Genomic DNA, 26,637 nt, shown 5'->3' with positions numbered 1-26,637 from the left:
CCCCTTGGGATTAATAAAGTATCTATCTATCTATCTATCTATCTATCTATCTATCTATCTATCTATCTATCTATCTATCTATCTATCTATCTATCTATCTATCTATTATTATTATTATTATTATTAGGAATCTCTAGCTTTTGACCTCTGTATTCATTTTAAGGTACTGTTATTTTTTAGTTCTTATTGAATTTGCTTACTGCTCCTTTTTGTTACTACATTGTTTTTTCTTGTTCTACTTTTCAAATCTTTTTGCATACATTTTCAATATAAGGGATTTGCTACATTTAACCTGGATCAGAGGTCTTCATGATTTCCCTCTTCTCCACTTTTGTGTACGTTTTGAGGCTCTTATTATTTAAAAGGCCAAGACACATTTTGCCCTGTGCTGGCCGGTAAGTCTGACTTTTCGGTTTAGGACCAGCCTGACAGAAGGAGGCCAATCTAATAGGTTCACAGGTTTGCTGATGTTTTTTTTTTTGAGGCTTGCACCCATTTTTCTGCTTCACTATGTGAGGAACACAACACTAAGGTGTACGATTAACTCCAAACAGGGAAGGCAAAAACTGAAACTGAACCAAATGCTTAAATCGAGTCATAGTGATGACGATGTGAATTGGTCATCAGATGCAATGCATTATATGGCATTGTACTACCAAACCGCCATGATATGCCTGGCAACTTCGTCTTCAGAAAGCCTCACCATGGTGTGTCAGCAGCTGCGTGAAAAAAGGCAAAATAATGGCAATCAAGTGTACGGATAAAGACGACGTTAGCACTGTTCATAATGCGGCAACTGTTAATGTTCATGTCAGAAGACATTTGGAAGTCACTAAGCCTTGTGCTGTGGTAGCCTGCAATAACACAAGGGGTGCGTTGATCATGCAGGTCAAACACTGAACTTCTACCCACTAATATGCAAGCAACAGAAAAAACATTATAACAAAAGTGCACAAATAAACAAACATCTGCTGTCCCGATTGCAATGTTGGGCTGTGTGTTGGTGACTCACTCAAAACATATCACATGAAGGACATACTTTTCTATCGTATTTATGTCTGCAATTTGGTATTTACATGTTTCTGTTACACATACTAACATGTTTTCTTGTTGAAATACATTCTACGTTCTGGCTTGCCTTTCCTGGGGCAAACACAACAATAAGGAGGTTAAACAAAACGTGTAAAAGAGACAAACAAGGTTAAAACATAAAAGTATAATCATAACACTTGGTAAAGCAGGAATAAGAACAGAAATCTGACAAAGGAGAGGAGATTTCTCGGGCCATCAGCCTCGTTTGTTTAGTTAATATAACTAAGCTGTCCTAATAGGTCATTCAGTTAACCTCTGGAAAGTTGTCAAGATTTAAACTTCAACTCCTTGTGTCAGTAGTTTGTTTCTGATTCCCACAACTCTCTGAGTAAATTCAGTGCTAAATGCACTTCCTCTTAAGTTTCACTGGTGCGTTGAAGTATGGGATTCACCCTTTAGGGCCTTTTCATACTTCACGCTCAGAACGCTTACAAGCACACATGATGGCTGACACGCATTCCCAGCGTTCATTTGACACTTTCTCAGAGCACGTCCTCAGAAATTAATGTGGCTCGTATGCGAGTTGCAATACTAACAAAAATATGGGTGGTGTGTGTGTGCAAGCTTTGGTATGTGATGTCGGCATCACTGTTTACTATCAACATGTGACGGCAGGCGTGCAGCTCCAGCAGGGTCAACCTGCGTGCTACGATGTTTGATGAATGGTTCGACGAAGTGAAGCAAATCATTAAACTTAAATGCTGGCATGCGAATGTGCTTTTCTTCATCCTTTTCTCACATAGGCAATACAAGCGTCACATAATCCTTATCATAATGACATGATACTTTTAAAGGTATCGCATACTGTCATGACAGTCTATGTCACTGTTGTCATCTTTTTTTGTTTTCACCTTCACTACCTCATTAAAATGCAAAGAATTTTTATTTTTCATATCTTTCTTCTCTCATCTCACAAAACGGCAAAACCGGACAATGTTTTCTCCCTGTGATAATTTGTCACACTGCTACCTAGTGGAATCCTATAGATTTACTTAAAGTATACAAGAAAGTATAGACACTACATAGCTTGTGTAGCAGCAGAGTCCTCATGGTGGTGGTAAGGCTACAACTGTGGAACCCTTGCCTCTAAGATTCAAAGTATCCAGATTGATTAAAATGTTATACAACACAGAGAACCATTACAGAGTTACAACGCTCAGGACTGTCAAACATGATTTTACTGTTGAATGAATTACAGAAGGCTTGACATTGAAGTTCTGTCGTATGTTGTGAATCATTACATGAGCAACAATGGTATTCACAGAGGTCATGTCAGATTAGCAGCAGCTGCAAGTGTTTGTGCTGTTTGAATGTGGCAGCCCGCAAAGCACCGCAGACCACATGGGAATCTGGTGGTTTGGGTTTGGAAGAAAACCCTAGGAAAAGTATCTGAAGAATGCTCGACTGAAATGCTCAGGTCCTCTTAAGCCTTCTCATGGCACATTCTTCAGAGTGTGAACATATTTCAGACCTGTGCACCTTCTTGACAGCACTGTTGCAATGCTGTCTGGGTGGCTTTGATCGGGGATCACCAAGGCGCCAATGCCATTTGCTAAGCCATGCTTTTCAGTAGGCTTTAAATGCACTGTTGGATAGCACACGAAATTTCATTCCATGAACATTTTAATGCATTTGTGTTTCTAAAATTAAAGTTTGATTAGAACTTTGCCAGCATTTAGGAATCTAAATCATAATTTAATTAAGGTGGCAATATAGGGTGGAGTGGTGGCTCTGAGGCTAAGGATCTGCGCTGGTATCCTGAAGGTTGCCGGTTCGAATCCCCGTCACTGCCAAAAGAGATCCTACTCTGCTGGGCCCTTGAGCAAGGCCCTTAACCTGTAATTGCTCCAGGGGCGCTGTACAATGGCTGACCCTGCGCTCTGACCCCAAGGGGTATGCGAAAACTAACAAATTTCTAATATGAGAAATCGTATAAGACGAAATAAAGAACAAAAAAAAAAAAAAAAAAAAAGATGGAACAGTACTTAGCAATGCTGCTGCTCACAGCTTTAGGAGATTTGATTTTAAAGGTCTACTTCAACCATGTGACTTTTAAATATTTTTCCTATGTCTGCACATTTTTCTCTAATTACTTCAGTTTTCCTCTGAGGTCCCAGAGAAGCCTGTCACATTAATTGATGACCTTAAATTGGCTTGACTGTGGATGTGTGCAAGGGTGTACCTTATGAAGGATTAGTGCCCAACACTGCTGGCACAGACTGCAGCTCCATATGACCTGCTACTGGGTAGGCATAACACAAAAGAATGACGCCAAGGAGGTGGAAAAATGTCCTGGCTGCTCATGGGCACATTTTATTATTGTTCCTCTGACCACAAAGGTAGTTATTCAGATATTTAGGTAACTTACAACAGGGGAACAGCAAAACAAGGATCCAACACCCTGGTATCCCTGGTGAAGATGTGGGGACACCACTACAATGGTAGTAATTTCATGGTAGTGATGAGCAAACTCTACGGTATTTGCTTCTCCTCGAGTTTGGAGAAATCACAGAAGCATTTGCAAATATTGCCAACCTCGACAAAATGCATTGAAGTTAATGTGGAAAGGACTAACTGTTAAAAAATATGCATTTCATGTAGTCTACTAATTCATGTAATTGCATATATTATATGCAATTGTCATGTCATGAATATGAATAATCACTGACGGGTTGTGAATACGTCTTCTTGTTACAAAAAATATTTAATAAATAATAATCTGATATTTGACTCTTAGATAAAAGTAACTAAAACATTTAAATATTTCGACTTTCAAACCAGTTATCTAACTCCCTGAATGCACCTGAATGGTATGCTATGCAGACATTTTCTAACTTGTTTAAGTCTGGAACCATTCAGGAGTTGCCAATGGACAGGTTCTCACCTAGGGTGGCACAGTATGCTGGTACTGGAAAACCCAAAGTTTAAAATAGTGCAGTGCCAGCATTTCGGAGTATTTGGCACTGGAAGTAAACAACAAGTTTCTGCAGAAACCCCTACCAACACTTGGCAGAGTAGACGTGCTGGAAACTTCACAAAACTACATGGTTCTCCGTGATCCCGACTTCACGGTGCATCTCATCCCCCAGATGGTTTTGACGCAATTCAGACATCAAAGGGAAGTCCTCCCCAACACTGCATAGAAACAAACTTCAGCTTCCAATTAATCCAAAATGCAGCTGCAAGTATTATTACAAGAACAAGAAAATACGAACATATACAGTAACTCCAGTCCTTAGATTCTTACACTGGCTCCCGGTTAAGTTTAGGGCAGATTTCAAAATCCTCCTTTTAAGATATAACACCTTAAATGGTCAAGGTCCTGCTTACTGGTCTGAACTTATCATGATTTACAAACCAGAACTTACATTAAGATCTCAAGATGATGGTTTGCTTATGATTCCAAGGATTCATAAAATAACAGTGGGAGGTCGAGCTTTTAGTTACAGGGCCCCTAAATTGTGGAATGGTCTGCTTGCTACTATAAGAGATGCCCCTTTGGTCTCAGCTTTCAAATCCCGGCTGAAGACTCACTACTTCAGTTTCGCATATCCTGACTAGAGCTGCTGATTAATGTACATACGGCATCTCTGTTGATAGTCATTAGCACTAAAACATAAGTAATATCCATCCATCCATTTTCCAACCCGCTGAATCTGAACACAGGGTCACGGGGATCTGCTGGAGCCAATCCCAGCCAACACAGGGCACAAGGCAGGAACCAATCCGGGGCAGGGTGCCAACCCACCTCAGACATAAGTAATATGAAAGTTATAATTTGTTACTAACCTTCACCTATTCTGTTTCTCTTCTCTGTACTGAAAAGCCAAGCAAAATGTACACTTGGTGTCACAGCCTACCTGCCAAGTTATTTTGCCTGCCTAAGGTAAAGTCACCTCTGATGGAGGATCACAAGAATGTCAGGTAAAGTGGTCCTTTTATCGGATTGGCTGGCCCAGCGTTGACTCAGCTGTGGAATGGCCAATAGGGAGAGGCAGCTTGATGGGCGAGGACTCCAGGACTCTGAACTAATCCAAATCATATTATGTGATATCATCTACTGTTATATTCTGTTCTGCACTTGTAATATTTCAATTGCACTATTATATTGTTTCGAGGATTACTTGTGTTCTGTTCTGTGTATTGTATTGTATTTACTCCCTTTTTTGTTGACACCCACTACATGCCCAACCTACCTGGAAAGGGGTCTGTCTTTGAACTGCCTTTCGCATTGTTTCTTCCAATTTTTCCCTAAAAGGGTTTTTTTTTTGGGAGTTCTTCCTTGTCTTCTTAGAGAGTCAAGGCTTGGGGGGCTGTCAAAAGGCCGGGCCGGTTACAGCCCACTGCGACACTCCTTGTGTGATTTTGGGCTATATAAAAATAATTTGTCTTGTAATTGTATTGTACTTCACTGGAGACACCCCAACAGCACCCTATCACTTCTACATATGCCTTATGCTATCAAAAGCAGCTCAATAGTGTGGTGCCCTAGGGAGGTGTGAAATTTTGTGGCACACAGGTGAGGCTGGACTAAGACAGGGGGATACGGGGTGGTTTGAGAGACAGGGATGGGTTTGTAATTATCCATTACATGCTTGGAACTGTTTCTTACCGCTACAAAGGTACCAAAAGCTGGTATTGATATTGAAGTCAAAATTTTAATATCAATCCAACACTATCCACTCCGGCACCGGAAAAAATGTAGACTTTGTGTTGCAAACACAGTAGGAGTAAAAACAGGCAACAGGGATTTTGTTTTTTTGCCACAGTTGTGCTGGAGTTTCTCCAAGACCACCGTTTTGCTACATGAATCCCAACTGCACTTTGGAGATCCCCATCCTCTACCCACATCATTCTCAAAATAAAACTGGACAAGGTGCACCTTAATAAAACCAGCATGCAGAATCAGCTCAACCATAAAACCTGCTCAACCATTTTTCATACTTTTATTATATTGGTCCATTGAGAAGATGTACAAATAAATGTCATTCACACCCTTTGGGCTACGGCACAGCAGCCATTTTGAGCTGATCTGGTGTGAGTGTAGGGTCTTAATACAAACAGACTGCATTCACTTTCTGATGATCAGAAAACATTTATATAAGCTTTTTATGAAAAACACACTAAGTAAAATAAAAGATAGCAGCAGGTTTGTAAACTGATGTTATAAAAACTCTCAAACATAATAAAAGGGTTGAGGGCTACAAAACTCAACTACTACCTGCTGGCTTCGGCCTACACAGGTCTAAAAAGGGGAGCTAGTTTTAATAGTTAAAAAAAAAATTTCATACTTTACAAAATGTCTCACACAATTATCCATTACATGCTTGGAACTGTTTTGTTACCGCTACAGTGGTACCAAAAACTGATATTGATATTGAAGTCAAAATTTTAATATCAATCCAACACTATCCACTCCGGCACCGGAAAAAATGTAGACTTTGTGTTGCAAACACAGTAGGAGTAAAAACAGGCAACAGGGATTTTGTTTTTTTGCCACAGCTGTGCTGGCGTTTCTCCAAGACCACCGTTTTGCTACATGAATCCCAACTGCACTTTGGAGATTCCCATCCTCTACCTACATCATTCTCAAAATAAAATTGGACAAGGTGCACCTTAATAAAACCAGCATGCAGAATCCGTTCAACCATAAAACCTGCTCTACCATTTTTCATACTTTAATTGTATTGATCCTTTAAAGCACAGCGGCAAGAACATAGAACTCTGACAGTGGGGGTAGCCGGCCTGATTAATAATGATGGACGTTTTTAGACACAATTTTACCTTCCTACAGCAAGCCGTCCTCAAAAACTGAGTGATTGTGTTACTACACTATAAAATATTATTATTAGAGCCATATGGCCACTTCTCCATGCTGCAGTAATGTTTTTCCTTATTGTTGTGGTGTGAAATTTTGCATACAAGTTGATAAATATTTTGTATGTCTTTATTTGTAACTTAGGCAAAGCAATGTTATATTAGTATTTCATTAGTGGGAAGCATTCATGTTTACCCCCAGGACTAAATCAGGATAGTGAATTTTATGACAGGGTTGGGGGAAGTGCCTCAACACAAGTTTGCCAAATGTTTCTCTGCAGGACTCTCTCAATCAACCCCCACAGGAAAGCCAGACTGCCTATCTGGCAAGCATCAGCTGAGCAAATGGTTTTGAGGGCAGGTGTGAAGGTGTTCTCTGCCCCATTGGTCTGAAGTATGGGTGTTTGGAATTGGCTTGTATCAGAAGCCTTTAAGTACCATGACACCCTATTGGCTGTAGGATGTGGACAAAGAATCTATAAATTTGCTTGCTTTACTACACTCTCTCTCTGACCAAGTGATAAAGGAGCATCACACACCATGAACTGAAAAGGATAACACATTGAAGAGCACAGCTTGGCAGCCATACTGAGACAGGCATGTGGCCTGTTCTGAAGAAAGCTGACCACAAATGATGCCTTAACTAGAGACATTTTAAGTAACTAACAAGTCTGTGTGCCACCTGAAACTACATGTCAACATTTATCAGGTTGTATGGTTGCCAATATTCAAATGTGCTTTGCATATTGTTATTATTTATGAATATTATCATAAATACATTCTTTACATTGTAACTTAACTCCTGCTGGTCTTTTACTACACCTAATTGCCTGAGTTTATAGATGTAGAAGGGAAGGTGGGGAGAAGTTATATGGTACAATATCTCATAAACAGTGGTAAGTCTGTGAGATTTGAGGCATTCTGACAAAGGCTACAAATTAATAATACAAAAGGGGAAAGTAGAGTAATATATGACTCTACCAAGACAACATTTATGATATTCAAATTTTCAGTAATTGATTTTTATACCCCGTTATGGTATCATAGGAGTAACAGCCAATCCTGCAAGGGTCAGCAGTCCATGGCAGGATGTACTCACACACACACGCACAAACCCTTAAAAGACATGAAACAGCTCTAGTAGGTGGCAGAATTCAGGCATATTCACTTATATGGCGCCTATTCAGGGTGTCCGACGAACCTACTGGGAAATGGCAGAAAAACCAGAGCCCATGAGAACACAAAGAAAGCCACCAGGTCAGGACTTTAACCAAGTCTCCCAGAGCTGGGACCAGGCGTATTCCTTTAATCCACGTATTCACTGCTCCAAAATCCGTACTAACCCCTACTCTCTCTACTGTTCTTTTTCTGGTTTTCTGTGGTGGGGATCTGCACCACCACCACCTGATCAAAGCACCGTGATGTCCATACATTGATGGATTAAAGGCCAGAAGTCCATGTGACCGTCATCATCAAGTCCTTCCATGAGAACCCTGAATACAATGAGGACTGCTTGAGGTAATGTACAGTGCATCCGGAAAGTATTCACAGCGCATCACTTTTTCTACATTTTGTTATGTTACAGCCTTATTCCAAAATGGATTAAATTCATTTTTTTCCTCAGAATTCTACACACAACACCCCATAATGACAACGTGAAAAAAGTTTACTTGAGATTTTTGCAAATTTTTTAAAAATAAAAAACAGAGAAATCACATGTACATAAGTATTCACAGCCTTTGCTCAATACTTTGTCGATGCACCTTTGGCAGCAATTACAGCCTCAAGTCTTTTTGAATATGATGCCACAAGCTTGGCACACCTATCCTTGGCCAGTTTTGCCCATTCCTTTTTGCAGCACCTCTTAAGCTCCATCAGGTTGGATGGGAAGCGTCGGTGCACAGCCATTTTAAGATCTCTCCAGAGATGTTCAATCGGATTCAAGTCTTGGCTCTGGCTGGGCCACTCAAGGACATTCACAGAGTTGTCCTGAAGCCACTCCTTTGATATCTTGTCTGTGTGCTTAGGGTCGCTGTCCTGCTGAAAGATGAACCGTCACCCCAGTCTGAGGTCAACAGCGCTCTGGAGCAGGTTTTCATCCAGGTTGTCTCTGTACATTGCTGCAGTCATCTTTCCCTTTATCCTGACTAGTCTCCCAGTTCCTGCTGCTGAAAGACATCCCCACAGCATGATGCTGCCACCACCATGCTTCACTGTAGGGATGGTATTGGCCTGGTGATGAGCGGTGCCTGGTTTCCTCCAAACGTGACACCTGGCATTCACACCAAAGAGTTCAATCTTTGTCTCATCAGACCAGAGAATTTCCTTTCTCATGGTCTGAGAGTCCTTCAGGTGCCTTTTGGCAAACTCCAGGCGGGCTGCCATGTGCCTTTTACTAAGGAGTGGCTTCCGTCTGGCCACTCTACCATACAGGCCTGATTGGTGGATTGCTGCAGAGATGGTTGTCCTTCTGGAAGGTTCTCCTCTCTCCACAGAGGACCTCTGGAGCTCTGACAGAATGACCATCGGGTTCTTGGTCACCTCCCTGACTAAGGCCCTTCTCCCCCGATCGCTCAGTTTAGATGGTCGGCCAGCTCTAGGAAGAGTCCTGGTGGTTTCGAACTTCTTCCACTTATGAATGACGGAGGCCACTGTGCTCATTGGGACCTTCAAAGCAGCAGAAATTTTTCTGTAACCTTCCCCAGATTTGTGCCTGGAAACAACCCTGTCTCGGAGGTCTACAGACAATTCCTTTGACTTCTTGCTTGGTTTGTGCTCTGACATGAATTGTCAACTATGGGACCTTATATAGACAGGTCATGTCCAATCATGTCCAACTGAATTTACCACAGGTGGACTCCAATTAAGCTGCAGAAACATCTCAAGGATGATCAGGGGAAACAGGATGCACCTGAGCTCAATTTTGAGCTTCATGGCAAAAGCTGAATACTTATGTATATGTGCTTTCTCAATCTCTTTATTTTTTAATAATTTTGCAAAAATCTCAAGTAAACTTTTTTCACGTTGACATTATGGGGTATTGTGTGTAGAATTCTGAGGAAAAAATTGAATTTAATCCATTTTGGAATAAGGCTGTAACATAACAAAATGTGGAAAAAGTGATGCGCTGTGAATACTTTCCGGATGCACTGTATGTTAGGTAGAATGCCTAGAGGGGGCTGGGTGGTCTCATGGCCTGGAACCCCTACAGATTTTATTTTTTCTTCAGTTGTCTGGAGTTTTTTTGTTTTTTCTGTCCTCCCTGGCCATCAGACCTTACTTTTATTCTATGTTAACTAGTGTTCTCTTATTTTAATTCTTATTTTTTCTTTTTGTTCTCTTTCTTCATCATGTAAAGCACTTTGAGCTACATTATTTGTATGAAAATGTGCTATAGAAATAAATGTTGTTGTTATTGTTGCTAAAAATTAAACATTAAGTTTTCCTGACCTTCTAAACTGGACAGTCTGATTTTATTTGAGTGGATGTGCACTTGCACATTCTTCAATTTCAGAGCAGAATATGAAACTCAATTTTATTATAGTTTTCTGATAGCAAATTGGAAAATAAAACTGATTCCAAGCTACATCATTGTCATTTGTGGTCTAAGCTTCATATTTTGAAATGCTTGTGTAATGTCTCCAATTATTTATTGATCTCTAACCCTCTTACAGAATTAAACTTCATAGGAGAACAAAATAAAAAAAAAATTGTCTAAAATTAAATGTGACACCATGGGATTTGGGGATTTACTTGCCAGATGGCAAACAGTACACATTAAGAAACTGGCAGCTCAATACTTCAAATAAGATACACGTCCTCGTAAGCTTAGAAAACCATCCAGCTTCTCGTCATTAAGTTTTATAAAACCTGCCGCCTTTTACGTTAGAAGAGAACATGGCACTGGTAAGGAGACATAGCGGGAGGCAGATCTGGGAATGCCTAACACACACAGATGGGCAGATGTTGGTGGGCAGGAGATGGCAGGGATACACAGCAGAGCTACTGTAAATAAGTTTATGCCACACAAGCAAGCACAGTAGAAGGAATTAGATGGAAACGGCCTTCCCGCCTGTCGTGAACTGGGAGTCCTGAAAGCACAGGTACAAAAAACACTGCCCACTAGAGGGGGGAAACACCATCAGAATACCCCGACTAGAAACAACACGGGCTGAGACAAATCTTGATAAAATAAAAGGTTTTTTTCCTAAAAGGCTGTGCAAGCCCCAAAGCTCCAAAGAGCACAAGGGAGATACCTGAAAAGGCAAGGTGATACACAGGAAACAAAGTCCCAAAACAGAATCCAAAAATTGATGTTGAAAACAGAGCAGAGGTTCAAAAATAGTAATAAACACAGTCCCAATCCGAAATCCAGAGGAGAGATCAAAAAACAAAGCAAGGGTTCAAAAACAAAATAACAAAGCACAGCAAACTCACAATAACTCTCCACTCCTAACACATGGGAGGCCCTCCCTTAAATAGGGTGAAGGGTTGTTCCAGGCATTGATTGGCAGGTGACCCCGCCCCTTGGGGAGCCACTCACAAAACGCAAGGGTTATGCTCCTTTCTCAACACACAGTAAAATGTACAAAACAAACATTAATACAAATAAATGACACAAAATTAAACAAAACAGACAAGAAACACAACTCTGAACACCAAATGCTGGCTGAAACATGACACCGCCATACTACACATGTAGTAATGTAGAAGAAAATGAGGAGCTTAACAAAGAAAATGTCATTCACACCCTTTGGGCTACGGCACAGCAGCCATTTTGAACAGATCTCGTGTGAGTGTAGGGTTTCAATACGAACTGACTGCATTTTCCTCCTGATGATCAGAAAATATTTACATAAGCTTTAAATGAAAAATGAAAAAGTAAAAAAAAAAGATGGCAGCAGGTTTGTAAAATGATGTTATAAAAACTCTCAAACATAATAAAAGGTTTGAAGGCTACAAAACTCAGCACAAAAGCAGGATGGGATCTCCTTGAAGAGGCTCACCTCAATCCAGCTATTCTCACAACTACTACCTGCTGGCTTCGGCCTACACAGGTCTAAAAAGGGGAGCTGGTTTTAATAGTTAAAATAAGTGTCATACTTTACAAAATGTCTCACAAGGGAGATATTCTTCAAACTGTGGTTTGTAGAGACCAGTCCAACAAAGAATATTTATAAATTGAAGATTAAGATAAATTGAAAATGTAATATTTACTGAAGATTTAAAAAGTAATAAAATGCTGAAAAGAGCAACAAAGGATATGCCTAAAAAGACAATCCAGGACAAATAAGTCCCAATATGCAATCTGTTACGCAAAAAAAAAAAACAAACATAGAAAGACGCAAAAGAGATCAAAAGCATGAATTCAGGAGAAAAGCAAAAACTCCTTTCCAGTTCAATGAACCACTGCTAGGGTCTCTCACTCAAGCTGCTAGATAAAAGTAGAGAGAAGTCCCAGCTGAGATGACATTAGGGTGGGCCTGCCTCCTGGGGCTCCACCCACAAAACACATGTAAAGAGCCAGTACATAATTACAAACAGAACAGAAATTACATAAAAAACTGAAAAATATAAAAACAGCAATAGGTCAACCAATAAATATGACTATACAGGGTGGCACAGTAGCTAGTGCTACCATCGTACACCTCCAGAGCGACAGCTACAGGGTGTGTGGTCTGGTTACTAATTTGAGGTTTGTATTTTTTCCCTGTGTCTGATGATGTTTTTTTTTCTCCTGGATAGGCCATCTTTTTCCCCAAACCCCAAAAACATACATGTTACATTAACTGGCAACTCTAAAATAACTGGGAGTGAAAGAGTGGGGATATGTGTGTTCGTGAAAGGACCCTTCCATTTATTGGTTATTTTGAATTTTTTGACTACTTAATATTTAGTTTGCTTTGGAAACTGTGTTTTTATTTTTGTTTTTTGAGAACTTTTTTGAATTTATTTTAATTCAGCTAGAATCTCTGCATGTCTTACTGAGTTTGAAACCTGGATGAAGGAACACCATCTCCAGCTGACCTGGCAGGAACAGACCTTCTTGTTATCCCAGCTTGTCCATCTCTTTTCAGCTTGGCTCATTATCACTAACACCAGAGAAGTCTGTACACAACCCTGGGGTGGTGATCGATGACCAGCTGTCCTTCAAGGACCATGACTCTAAATCCGGCAGATTCACTCTGTACAATATCCACAAGCTCAGACCATATCTGACAGACTATGCAGCACAATTCCGGTTCCAGGCTTTGGTCTTGTCATGGCTGGACTACTGCAGCTCTCTGCTGGCATGTGTTACCAAGACACTGCAGATTACTCAGAATGCAGAGGGCTATCCGGTATTTAACCAGCCTTGGTGGGCAGGCACATGTCACACCTCTTTTCAGATCACTACATGGGCATGTATTAAGTTCAAATCCTTGTTGTTTGCCTACAGTGTAGTCAGTGTGTCAGCACCTATACTGTATATGGAGATATCTGAGCTGCCTTATGCTCCTTCTTGACCACTCAGGTCGGCTGATGAATCATGTCTGGTGTTGCATGTCATCAATTCTCAACCCAGACTGTTTTCATGAGTATTTCCTAGCTGGTGGAACAAACTGCACACGTCCATTCACAATTCTGACTTCCTTGATGTGTTTAAGAAGTGTTTGAAGACTCCCTTGATTGGTGAATTTCTGCATTAACTGATATTAGGTGTTAGGGTTTGTAACCTATGAATTGTAACAAATGTAAGAAAATACTTTACTTGTGGTGATCAATTCTGCGACCTTGTCCTGTAACACTTGCACCCAAACAATTCTCCAGACTGACGTTTATTCAATTAGGTTGACCTATTTTGTAAGTCGCTTTGGATAAAAGTGTCTGCTAAGCAAATAGATATACAGTAATCCCTCGCTATATCGCGCTTCGCCTTTCGCGGCTTCACTCCATCGCGGATTTTATATGTAAGCATATTTAAATATATATCGCGGATTTTTCGCTGCTTCGCGGGTTTCTGCGGACAATGGGTCTTTTAATTTCTGGTACATGCTTCCTCAGTTGGTTTGCCCAGTTGATTTCATACATGGGACGCTATTGGCAGATGGCTGAGAAGCTACCCAGCTTACTTTTCTCTTTCTCTTGCGCTGACTTTCTCTGATCCTGACGTCGGGGGATTGAGCAGGGGGGCTGTTCACACACCTAGACGATACGGACGCTCGTCTAAAAATGCTGAAAGATTATCTTCACTTTGCTACCTTCTGTGCAGCTGCTTCCTGAAATGACATGCTGCACGGTGCTTCGCATACTTAAAAGCTCGAAGGGCACGTATTGACTTGTGCTTGAAAAACAAACTCTGTCTCTCTCTCTCTCTTTGTCTGCTCCTGACAGAGGGGGTGTGAGCTGCCGCCTTCAACAGCTTTGTGCTGCGGTGCTTCGCATACTTAAAAGGCAAACAGCCCTATTGATTTGTTTGCTTTTCTCTCTATCTCTGTGACAGTCACTGCTCCTGACACGCACTCCTTTGAAGAGGAAGATATGTTTGCATTCTTTTAATTGTGAGACAGAACTGTCATCTCTGTCTTGTCATGGAGCACAGTTTAAACTTTTGAAAAAGAGACAAATGTTTGTTTGCAGTGTTTGAATAAAGTTCCTGTCTCTCTACAACCTCCTGTGTTTCTGCGCAAATCTGTGACCCAAGCATGACAATATAAAAATAACCATATAAACATATGGTTTCTACTTCGCGGATTTTCTTATTTCGCGGGTGGCTCTGGAACGCAACCCCTGCGATGGAGGAGGGATTACTGTAAATGTAAGTTTTGGATTTGTTTGCTTTGTTACATTTTTTCTAATATTCAATAAATTAAAATTAAATATTTAATGTTGTGCCAGGGGTTTGGCAGTTTCCCTCTCCATTTTGAGTTTTTTTTTTTGAATGGTTAGGCCTAAGGCTTTCCTTGAAGTTTCAGGGCTTTTGTAGCTTTTTAAACCAAAATCATAACTGGTTACTTGGCAACTGTTAATTGGCTAAAATAAAACACCTGACTGACTCTCACCCCACACCAGATGCTACCAGGACAGGATTAAAACAGGTTCAAAAATAGAATGTCCATATGCACATACTTGATACAATCCTCATTACACTCTGAAATTAAAATCTACTTCACTTCCCTTCACTACTTAAACAGCACCTTTTATTTTAAGACATATAATGTGTGTAAAATCTGAGATGAAACAGTCATTTCTGTTAACACAATCAATCAGATCTTCTTCTTTCCCCCTGAATTTCACACAAAGTATGCCCACTTAATGACCGTCACAGTTCAGCCAGAGTTTAAGCTCATCAACTGTGATTTGTTATATTAGCTCTTATGTGGCTGCACAGCACTGCCTTACTGCTGTGTGACCATGCAGAGTTCTAACATCTGCCATGGAGTCATCTTCTCCGTGGAAGCAGTCCATTCTTAAAAAAGAAGAAAACAAATAAAAGAGAAACATGGTGGCATTTCTTATTTCAGTGCACAGCAGTGCATAGTCAGCAACCTGGGTGCACTGACTTGCTTTTTTAATAAAAGGGAAAAAAGTCACCTCTTCTTGACTCTTTTTAATATATTTCTGGATTCTTCCAGTTATCACCATCAGACCGTAAATAAGCCGAATGTGGCTGGAGAATAAGCTGACATCGAGGAGCTCCACTAGGGAGTTCTTCTATTCTGATCGCAAAATGACATGCACCAAATTGTTCGACCTTCAGTTCCACTAGTTGTAAAAACTCAAAAAATTTCCCAGTAGGAAGTGAATATGAAAAAGGTTGCCAAAGTCACCCTTCAGACAGCAGAACACTCCTGCATAATAAAAAAAAAAGTAAAATGCCAAGCCAAAGCTGGGCGGCAAGAAGCTTGCCTAATGAAATGCTGTTTAACTCCCAAAGGCATCAGGATTATAAAAAACAGGAGAAACAAGTCCATTTCAAGTTAGTGTTGGCAGGTTCTCATGTACCAGAAAAAAATTTGAGCAAGCGTTAATGGGCTTTCAGTGGCACAGATGGAATTGAGGGCATGGGAGAGTGAAAGATAAGTATAGGAATTATGTAAGCTTTAATGTTATATTCTAAATAACGACTTTTACTTGTGAAACAATCCATGTCCCCATTACATTTGCCAAGGTACACAGCTATTGTGGAAGGTTGCTGGGGCGCCCCAGAGGCCAAAAAATGATCAAGGACACATTCAGCAGGGACAGGCAGAGTACAAGCACATCTTTCATATTTCTGAAAGTGGGGCACTGGTGGGCGAAAGGCAAAAGCACAGCCAGCCCTGTGGACTCAATCGGCAGCCATAGGCTTTCCAGGTCAAAGCGGCTAGTGGTGAAATCCACCTGTTAACAGCTTGCTAAATGAATAACCACATATTAGTAGGCATAGGGCAGGAATAAAGGAGGGAATAAACTTAAAAAAGCTAGAAAACGTATGCATAACTCTGAATCTAGATGTATTTGGAAAACCTTGGTTAACGTGTTTTGCTAAATATTTTTGTAACATTAGAACAGCTGTGACAAGAACTGGCCATTGAGCCCAACAAGCTCTCCAATCCTATTCACCAAAATTCTCCAAAATGACACCCTTCTTGCAATCTTAAGGACCCTAACAGTCCTCACATACACTACTGGTCAAAAGTTTTAGAATACCTCAGGCTTTCCAGTTTTTCTTCAAATTTAATCAGTTGAAATGCAATGAATGACCTAAAAGAGTGAAAAGGTAAGCAGTTAACTGCCTGAGGTTTAAATTTAAAGTTTAACTTAGCAAGTACTGAAATTTTTTTGGAATATTACAAATGGGCCTTCTTCAAGGAACAACTAATAGGTTACAACCTCCAGATATTCTGCAACAATTAAAGTAAATAAAGTATTGAAAGTTGAAGCAAACAATTTGCACAGGTGTCCCAATTTCTGTTAATTACTTAAAAACTCTCCATCTGTCTTACGTTGAAATGCTCAGTGCACGTATGAAGGCAAAACATCGTGAAGCACTTACCTAAGTAGCTGCTATTTTATCATTATTTATTTTATTGGATTGATTTTATAATCGATTAGGTAATAGATTACAAATCACTTAAAACATCAATGTCATACAAATAGGTAATTTTTATAAAGAAATGTTTAGAAAGGGAAACAAATGCCATGCTTTAATAAACACATCAGAAAGGTTACTCTGAGAGAAATAAATGTTGCAGCATTTCTTTGTGTGAGCACAGCAGCTTTTGCAGACGCCAAATTCCTACTCAAGTGAAGTAAAAGTTGCCTTAATTATGGCCAGTTGTTGTGGACAGTCACCAACTAACTGTACTTCGTATTTCTTAATCAGAAACGTTCTGAAAGTTTCTAAAGGACCATTAAAGTCCACATTTGTACACCCAAGCAGCTCATGTGATGGTGACTTCCCAGTCATGCGTGACACTGCAAATATTTCAATAACATCTACTGAGGGTCTCTTTTGATATAAGGAGCAGCTAGTGGACTTGTAAAAGAAAAAAATTTATAAGTTGAAATAACACCTCTCAAGGTAAATCTCAAAGAATAAATCAATCCGTAATAGAGGTCGCACAGAATCGGTCTCTGTTTTAAAACTACAACAACAACAACATTTATTTATATAGCACATTTTCATACAAAAACTGACTATTTGTCAAGGCTTTTTTATATGGGAGTTTTGCAAATTCAAAAATTCTGTACACCATGCTGTGTTTGAGACATCTCAATAAAGTTAACCTTTCCCAAAAAGTTCCTTGAAAAATAAGCATGCCAAATGTCAACAAAATCAGTCCACTGAGAGCCGAGTTGTTCCACCTAGAGAGACAAACGGCAAGAAAGGATGATAATAATGGGCGCTTTCACATTTTACACCATAGGAATGTACCTAAAAATGACTCAAAGGCATAATATCGACAGGGGGCTTGGGGGTGGGCAGCAATTTGGCACTTTGTAGAAGACTACATATTCACAAATGATTTCAAGAAATGTATAAACTATTGTTCCTTGAAACAATAATAACAGGGACCAAAAAACAATTTATAGCAAAGTGACAAAAAGAATGACCATCTTTTCCCATAAGAAATGCTAGAAAACATTGTTGGGTAATTTTACCCTAACAGAACTTTTTAACCTAAAATTCAATGGTATTACATCATTATACATCAGCAAATTGACACATTCGATAACAAATAACTTATTGGTGACATTTATGGAAGCAATTTTTATTACTGATACTGTTATGTCTTTGCTTTTGTTTTTGGGTGTTTTTCATTTTATGCAAATTCAGTAATCTTCTCCCACTCCCTTGTCTGTCATATGATTTCACTTTCATTTAATTTGTGTTAATGATTCCTGGGGATCTAAAACTAATTTATATATCATTTTGGGGATTTCTGAGATCCACAAATCCAATGGTCACATTTATTTTTTATTTCAATGCATCTTTCCTTATTTATTTATTTATTTACAGTAACACCTCAATTATTCGTCAGGGGTCGGGACCAAGGCCGTGACGTATAAGTGAAGACGGATAACAGAACAGCTACTTTAAAAATGATATACAGTAGATTAATTTAGCAAATAGTCGTATATATTTACAAAACAAAGCTATATTATTATATATTATTATTATAATATTATTATTATTGTGAATTTCCCCTTGGGATTAATAAAGTATCTATCTATCTATCTATCTATCTATCTAACAAAATATAATATAATATAATATAGTTTTTACAAAATTAATTAATTCATATAATATTGTAACAACCAGATAAATAAGCAAATACAACTCATAGGTACTGGAGTTTTCTATGTTTTACTTGGAGTCTTTGTTCCCTAATAGATGGTTCCCCTACTTATACTCCTTTATCTGGGTTACGGAGCACACCTCCAAATAAATAAAAGAAAGCTTTCCCTACCAATCAGTTTATCTCCTGCCACTTGCATTCTGTCTTTCTCTATACCACAAACACTCCTGCTTATTGTCTCCTGACTCCCAACTCAGAACTTCCATCTGCCGTCACCTTCCTGTCACTCATCTCTTGAGCAGCATGTCCGCCCCTCACAGAACAGAAGCCCTTCACCCAGTCCCATCACTTACAGCATTCATTCCGCCTTTCTGCTCAAGTACAGCGCATCACAAGTTGCCTGCACAAATAACATAATACAACAGAATTTAAAAAGAAAATTATAATACAGAAGAACACAGAATAACATCATCGTTAGAGGTTTCCATTTTCAACACATTTTTCAATTTTGTCGGCATCACGCTTTAGATCGTTCACTGTTCTTCCTACTTTATAAATTGAAACAATACTTGAAACACTTTAACCATTTCATAAATATTTAATAAGTTCAATTAAGTTCAATTTAATAAGAACACTACGCGCTAGTACAAGGGAAAGTTGTTCCGATGTGCAAAGCTTACAGCGTACTGCACGGCAGTAGTAGTACAGTAATAGGTAGGCGCTGATGTGCTCAATGGGTTTTTTTTTTTGGCCCTGATAGTTAATGGAGACTGACGGTTAATCGATTGATGGATGATTTTACTCTATTTATTTGTCGTTCTGTATATCCATTTATTTATTTATTTTTCATTATCTCTTTGTTTATTCTATGGCACTACCATTTTGGGACGTCAGCGTTACTATGTGGTTTTAGGGGTGACATCAGGAATCACGGATGGCACAACATCATAGGTCAAGTGGTATAAAGATCAGCCCCTTGGACCTTCTGGTTTCCAAGTTTGGATTCACTAAACAGACTGAGCGTTCTGTTTGTTTGCTCATTTGAAAGGCTCTTTAGTTTTGAAATCTTTTCTGTCTCTGACTATAAGTTATGTCTCATTATTATGGATTTTGTTTCACTTGCTCTATAGATAGACAGATATATAAACAGAACTATTTGTCCACAGGGGGAATCTGGATTTTTACAGAAGTAAGATAAGATATACAGTATATGGTATCCAGTGACCTGAGATGAAGACTGGACTTCTTCACAATTGTGTCTCTTCGGAGAATCCTTTGGTACCGCTGGTTTGACTTTGTGTTGAATGAGCGATTGCTCATGGAGTCCCGAATGAGGCACATTATCTGCATTGTGAGGGAGCGTCAGTTACGGCACTACGGCCATGTGGCACGATTCCCAGAGGGTGATCTGGCTCACAGGATCCTCATTGTTGAGGACCCGAGCGGATGGACCAGGTTAAGGGGTCGTCCATGTAATACCTGGCTGCGGCAGATAGAGGGTCATTTCTGGAGGGTGGGACTGGACTGTGTGTCTTCCTGGGGGTTTTGATACATACATACATACACACAAACACACACACACACAATATGGTCTTAAAAAAAACAGAATGACTAAAAATAAATAAAATTAAAAAGAAAGAATACTCCTGACTTGGCAGTCACAGTCCCAATAAGGTATTTTGTAGTTACATTGCTGTTGGTATGAAGGACCCCCAGTGGCATTTACGTTGCTTGACACATTTTTGCTGAATGATTTGTTGGCTAAAAGTCCTCAGTGTTACCGTGTCAGAGAGCGAATGCACAGCATTGTTCATAATTGCCCTCAGTTTTCTTTTTATTTTCTCCTTTGCTACAGCCTCCAGAGGGTTCAGAGTGTGTCCCATAACTAAGCCTGCCCTTTTAATTAGTTTATTGACAGTCAGTACAGTCTGTTCTGTGGTTATGTATTTATATGTAATGGAAACATGTAAGCTACCTGGAGAAGTATTGTGAGAAAAAGACCAGGAGATAATTTGTAAAGACAGAGCAAACTACTGTATATTCATTCAGGAGTCAACTGGGTCAACCTGAATACCAGAACATCATAATCATTCAGGTGCAGAATTAAATGGCGTAGTCTTTAAATTAAGCCAGAATCAGTAATGTACCCTAACTGCTCTTGATTAGGACCTAAACTAAATGAATGAAATGAAATGTTCTCCTCAGAGAGTTTTATCCACCGAGGGATATTGTACTGTGTGGTCACCACTACATTTATACAAAAACAGTCGTTGATGCCACCATGGTGCGTTAATCGCAGTCACATGATGGTATTCAAAACAGCATTTCGCAAATAAAGAAAAATAAAACAGTATCAAAAACAAGCAATCCAAAAACTAAGGATAAAATTGGATTCAGCATTACACAAAACCCTTACTAAGTGCAAAAAGTCCATAACTTAACACCCTATAGGTTAGAAAAAAAAAACATGAGATGAATGATGAGTAAAACAAATGATTTAAACTGAGCATTTGCACACTCACTGGAGGTGGACTGCTATGAAGGTAAAAAAGGTTTATACTGAGGACTGGGGACAAATAAGTCACACTACATCATTTATGTTTCTAAAGAGAACATACGTTGTAATAAGGGGCGACACCACTCAAGCTGCACTGGTAGAAACAAAATGGCTATGCTCAAGACACTGGTGAGAAGCCTGTGGGTACGAGAAAGAATCCTTTGTTATTCAATTTTAACCAAATTGGCTATCTTAAAAAACTGACGTTCATCAGGTGGGGTGGTGAAAGGATGCAGACAATTTGTTGAAGAAAGAAGAGCCCACTTTGTGGAAGGTGTGGTGCAGAGGTTGAAATGAAAAGGAAACTGCCAATTGCCTCTTGACTGACATGACTGCAGCACTTCTGCCATGTATGCTCGAAGCTCCTCTATGTGGTGAGATGTTCCTCTTCTTTACCCCCAAACAAATCCAGTGATCTGTATGACCCAATCAGTTTGAAGCCAATAAGCTAAAGTATTTACTTTTATGATTTTCATTTTCATGTCATGCTTTATCCATAGAATTCTAAAACCGTAAGTGGGCTATGCTATGACATCAGGCCTTATTGGGGTTATCAGTATAGCCCAAATTATTAAATTCTGTATCTGGAGGAGACTGCTGCATAATTTGAGAGATAAAATACAAATAAATAGAAACAATTAAACTCCTTCCAGTTAAGAAGAGAAATTGAAACTCTTGCAATGTATTTAAGGTGAATTTGCCATCTACAAAGAAATAAGAAATTTATTTTACATAGCATATTTGTATAGTGAACACCAACCCAAGACTCTTTACAAGAAAAATTCTGACACGTGTAGGAGGCGTTCAAAATGTGTTTTTTATTACTCAAAAGTAAACATACAACGAACAGGGAGAATATAATACATTAGAATGAGGAGTCCCCCACTGAGTGAGAAGTTAAAGCTTCAGTACTCTAATGGTGACATCAGAAGTGTGGATTTAATCGTTCAGGTAAAATTTATGAGCCTCTAGATTCAAGTTTTAGAAGCATGATCGCCCCTTCCTCTGGGGGGAATACAAGTGACAGAGATTAAAGGCCACGGATGGAATGAAGGCAGAGTTGTGCGTGATAGTGAGCTTATCCAATATACCTCCCACTGGTGCAAAAGGAGGGTCAAAGACCATCAGGAGTGGATAAACTGAGGCTTAAAGAGGTGTCCTGTTGTCTCTGCTATGACATCAACAGAGTGGCCATGCTGTGTCTCTGCCATTCCATCCAAGGGTGACGCCAGACCACATCTGACCAGAGACCCATCAACATACTAAGACAGAGAGCCACCTGGTTGCCATAGCAAGTAAGATGTACTGATCATTATCCAATCTGTACTGGTATTATTGTCCAACTTATTTTAATTTGCTTATATTTTGGGCACAACTAGAAACCTTAAGTTAAACTACAGATAAAAAGTGTAACCTTCTCTCCTGCCTGTTCTGGTACTAACTGCCTAGAGTTACAGATGTAAAAGAAAGAGGGACATACGTATTTAACTACAATAGCAGTCAATCATGTCAGTGACCAGGCTGGACAAATTTACCCTTATAAGGGCCACAGATGGAATTTGGGGCATTCTGTTTGAGTCTATGTAGTAAAGAGTTTCAATGGGAAAAAAGGCTCATCCTAGGATCCTACCAAAAAAAAAGAAAACATCAATTTCAGGTAGAAGGAACATCATATTGGGTCAAATTTGTTTTACTTCGTTATTGAGAAGTCTGTTTATATATGTAAATTTTGTAAGGTTCACTAATTTACTATTATAATATCATAGCTATAAATGTATGTCAGTCTGTGCTCACTTCAGAATGCTACATAGAATGAAACGATTTGAATAACATTTTCCTGCGACTCTATCCAGCATGTAAGCGTCTCTTCTTTAATGCTACAGGCTGGGACATAACTTATTGTTTTTACGATGAGAAAATCAAAAGACTTGGTGTGCCTCACATAATTTTTAATATAAAAAGTAGTAAAGTCAAAACTGAAGGCATAGCAACAGCTGAGCACTACCACCCGTGGCTTTATGCTCTGCTACACAGATGTCAGCCGGATACGGTAAGCAGAGAAAACAGAGGGGGTGTTAATCGATTGCAGGGAATACAAAACTGGTGGACACAGCCGCTCTTTTAGAACATGAATAGAGTCTTCTACCTGCTAATATAATCATGCTAAACTGAATGTCTAACATATAATGTGAAAAGGTGTCTCTAAGACATGGCTGCCATAAAAGTAAGCCTCTAATGGATGATTTTCCAGCATTGCTGAGCTCTCTTTTGGGTTCTGCAAGTCTTGATTTGCAGTACTAGAAACAATAAGGGCACAGCTGACTACCTCTTCATCTGCACAGGGCCTTCCTTTGTCATTTTGCAGTCATGACCTTTACGTCGTCAGTTTTATTGTGGGAAAGGTTTTAGGGGAGATCTTTCCTTAAAACATGGACCCCTTTAATCAAATCCAGAGATATTTCTTTCCAGTAACTACAGTTTTATGCTACATCTCTGTCACTACTTTTGTTTGTCTATTCTTATATTTACCAACACTTAGGAGATACAGTTCACAATTGCAATGCACTTTCATCCTGGACAACAGTCTAGTAGCTGCAGACTTCCCCCAGGTATGACTGTCACTATAGCTTATTTATTATAGCCGTGATTAACGTAGCTGAGAAAAGTAATAATTTTCCTAAATCTTACAGAATCAAACAGAGCAAAACCTAGACACAAGTGAACAGGCCTAATAAGCTTTAATCTTTAAATATTATAATTAGTGCCATAAACAAAAGCCAACAGAGATGTAACTTTTCATACCAGTACAACCTGGATTGTCCTGTAGTTCTAAATTCAGACAAACATTAGCAATGCATGTAACATGTGTGTCGATTAGCAGGGGGCCAGAATCTTAGTAGTTAAACAAAGTCTCTGGTCTGCTCTTTCTGTTCAGCTCTCTCTGTAGCCAGATCATCGTCTTGTCTACTACCCTATAACTTTCTTAGTGGCACTGTCCAAATTCATATATCTAATCTGTCCCTCATCTCCCCAGGCTTTCTTCAGAATTCTGGAGGAGCCAAAACAAGAACAAAACGACAAAAAGTCAAAGAGCAAAACAAAACACACAATCCTAATGCTAGGGCCTACTCAAGAATAAGGCTAACTATTGTCATGAAGATTAAAAGGATTTTCACCCAACCAAAGGTAATGTAAAAGGGAAACGCCACCATATTTATATTGTAGACTTTGTTACATCATCAATGAGACACTCACAGTCACATGACTTTCAAAACATTGCGTAAATGTAGAAACCGGAGATGTTAAAGAAAACTTTAAAGCAAAATATGAAAGTAATAACAGAAACTCACTTTTGTTGCCAGCGGTTTAGACATTAATGGCCGTGTGTTGAGTTATTTTGAGGGGACAGCAAATTTACAGTACAGTACAAGCTGTACACTGACTACATTGTATCAAAGTGTCATATCTTCAGTGTTGTCCCATGAAAAGATATAATAAAATATTTACAAAAATGTGAGGGGTGTACTCACTTTGTGAGATACTGTATGTCTGGCAACTAGAATAACAACAGTAGACATTATGACCACAGATATTTAAGGATGCAAGCAAAATGATGGTGCCCACACCATACTTATAGAACAAAATGGCATTGCCAGAACAATAATATAAATTAAAAAAAAAAAAAACTAGGAAAATATATCCAAAAAATCCAAAAGTGAAACAAACAGAGGTCTGAGAAACCAAATATCAAGTTCACCTCATCAACATGGCCATCTGGTTCCTCCCCCATACTATGCAACTCTTCAATTCCACCCGGAACTACACACTAAACAAGGTTATTGTCTGTTATACCTGCCTCACACTCTACACCTTGCATTTTTTAACTTGCACTGCATTTTTATCACTCTTTAATTAATGTTGTTTTTATCAGTATGCTGCTGCTGGGGTATGTGAATTTCCCCTTGGGGATTAATAAAGTATCTATCTATCTATCTATCTATCTATCTATCTATCTATCTATCTATCTATCTATCTATCTATCTATCTATCTATCTATCTATCTATCTATCTATCTGGTTTGAGGATTAAATGTGAATAATTTGTAGGAAAAATGACAGGAGCCACCTATCCATCCATCTTCTGAACCATTGCAGGACAAGCAGCAGCAGCCTTGGCAAGATTAGAAGGTGCAGCGTTGCTCTTATAAATATTATATGTGACTGGACTGTTTAATGCATTTTTGTATGTACAGAAATGTGTACGTGAACAGTTATGGCACGTAAGTACAGTTAATTAATACGTGCCATAGTGTCACAGACCAGTAGGGACTTGTGGACTGATGAAACCAAGATTAGCGACATGTCTGGAGGAAACCAGGCACTGCTCATCACCTGTGCAATACCATTACAACAGTGAAATGTAGTGGCAGCATCGTGTTTTAGGGGTTTGTTTTTAAGTGGCAGGGACTGGGAGACTAGAAAGTGTTGAGGGAAACCTAAACTGAGTAAAGTACAGAGATATCCTAAATTAAAATCTGCTCCAGGAAACTTCCGACTGAGCTGTATGTTCACCATCCAACAGGGCAATGACCAGAGGAGGGACTTGGGGGCAACTCTATGCATGTCGCTACAGCCCAGACTTGAACCCAATCAAACATCCGTGGAGTGACCTGAAAACAGCTGTCAACCAAAGGTCTCCCTCCATCCTGACAGAGCTTTAGATGATCTGCAGAGAAGAATTGCAGGAATTCAGCAAAACAAGGTGTGCGAAGCTTGTCACATCAGACCCAAGAAGGCTGGAATCGTTGTCAAAATGGCTTCAGTGAAGTACTAAGTAAAGGGTCTGAATGCTTGGTTTTTAATTTTAATAAATTTGCAAATATTTCTAAAATCCTGCTCTCAATATGACAATCTGAGGTATTAAGTGTTGGTTGACGTGGGGGAAAAATTAATTTAAATGATTTCAGCACAAGGTTGAAACATAGCAAAATTTGCAAAAAGTGAAGGAGTCTGAAAACTTTCTGAATGCACGGCAGATAAGAAGTACTATGTGACAGATTGAAAGTTAACTAACCAATCATTTCACTCATTTGCCTCCTTTCCTATTTTCTTTATGATTCACAGTCTACTGAATGATGCGGGTGTCCTTCATCACAAGTAAAGCTCAGGTCCTCACTTAGTGGCTCCCCGCCCGACGTTGGCTTTATGAAGCCTGATTTGCATCTGGGTCTGTCAAGGCTCCTGCCAGTTGTCTCCCTGCATGATGAATCTTCAGTATCCTTTGACATCCACTGTAGGCCATCACTGCAGGAATGCCAGCGGGCCATTCACCAGTCGCTGAAATTACAGTTCGTGTGAAAACAAGCTTAATTTCCTCTGAAGAGAAATTGAGGTGGCAGAAACAGGA

General features: G+C 39.4%; 1 protein-coding gene across 1 annotated transcript in view; it reads right to left on the bottom strand.

The window, feature by feature from the left end:
* Positions 1-26,637, bottom strand: part of LOC114664544 (mannosyl-oligosaccharide 1,2-alpha-mannosidase IA) — a 560,924-nt gene that overhangs the window by 219,000 nt on the left and 315,287 nt on the right.

The sequence above is a fragment of the Erpetoichthys calabaricus genome, chromosome 14 (assembly GCF_900747795.2).
Source record: "Erpetoichthys calabaricus chromosome 14, fErpCal1.3, whole genome shotgun sequence".
In the NCBI taxonomy this organism is placed as follows: Eukaryota; Metazoa; Chordata; class Cladistia; order Polypteriformes; family Polypteridae; genus Erpetoichthys; species Erpetoichthys calabaricus.
Note: the sequence above shows the minus strand (reverse complement) of the source record. Positions and strands in the feature narration are given on the sequence as shown.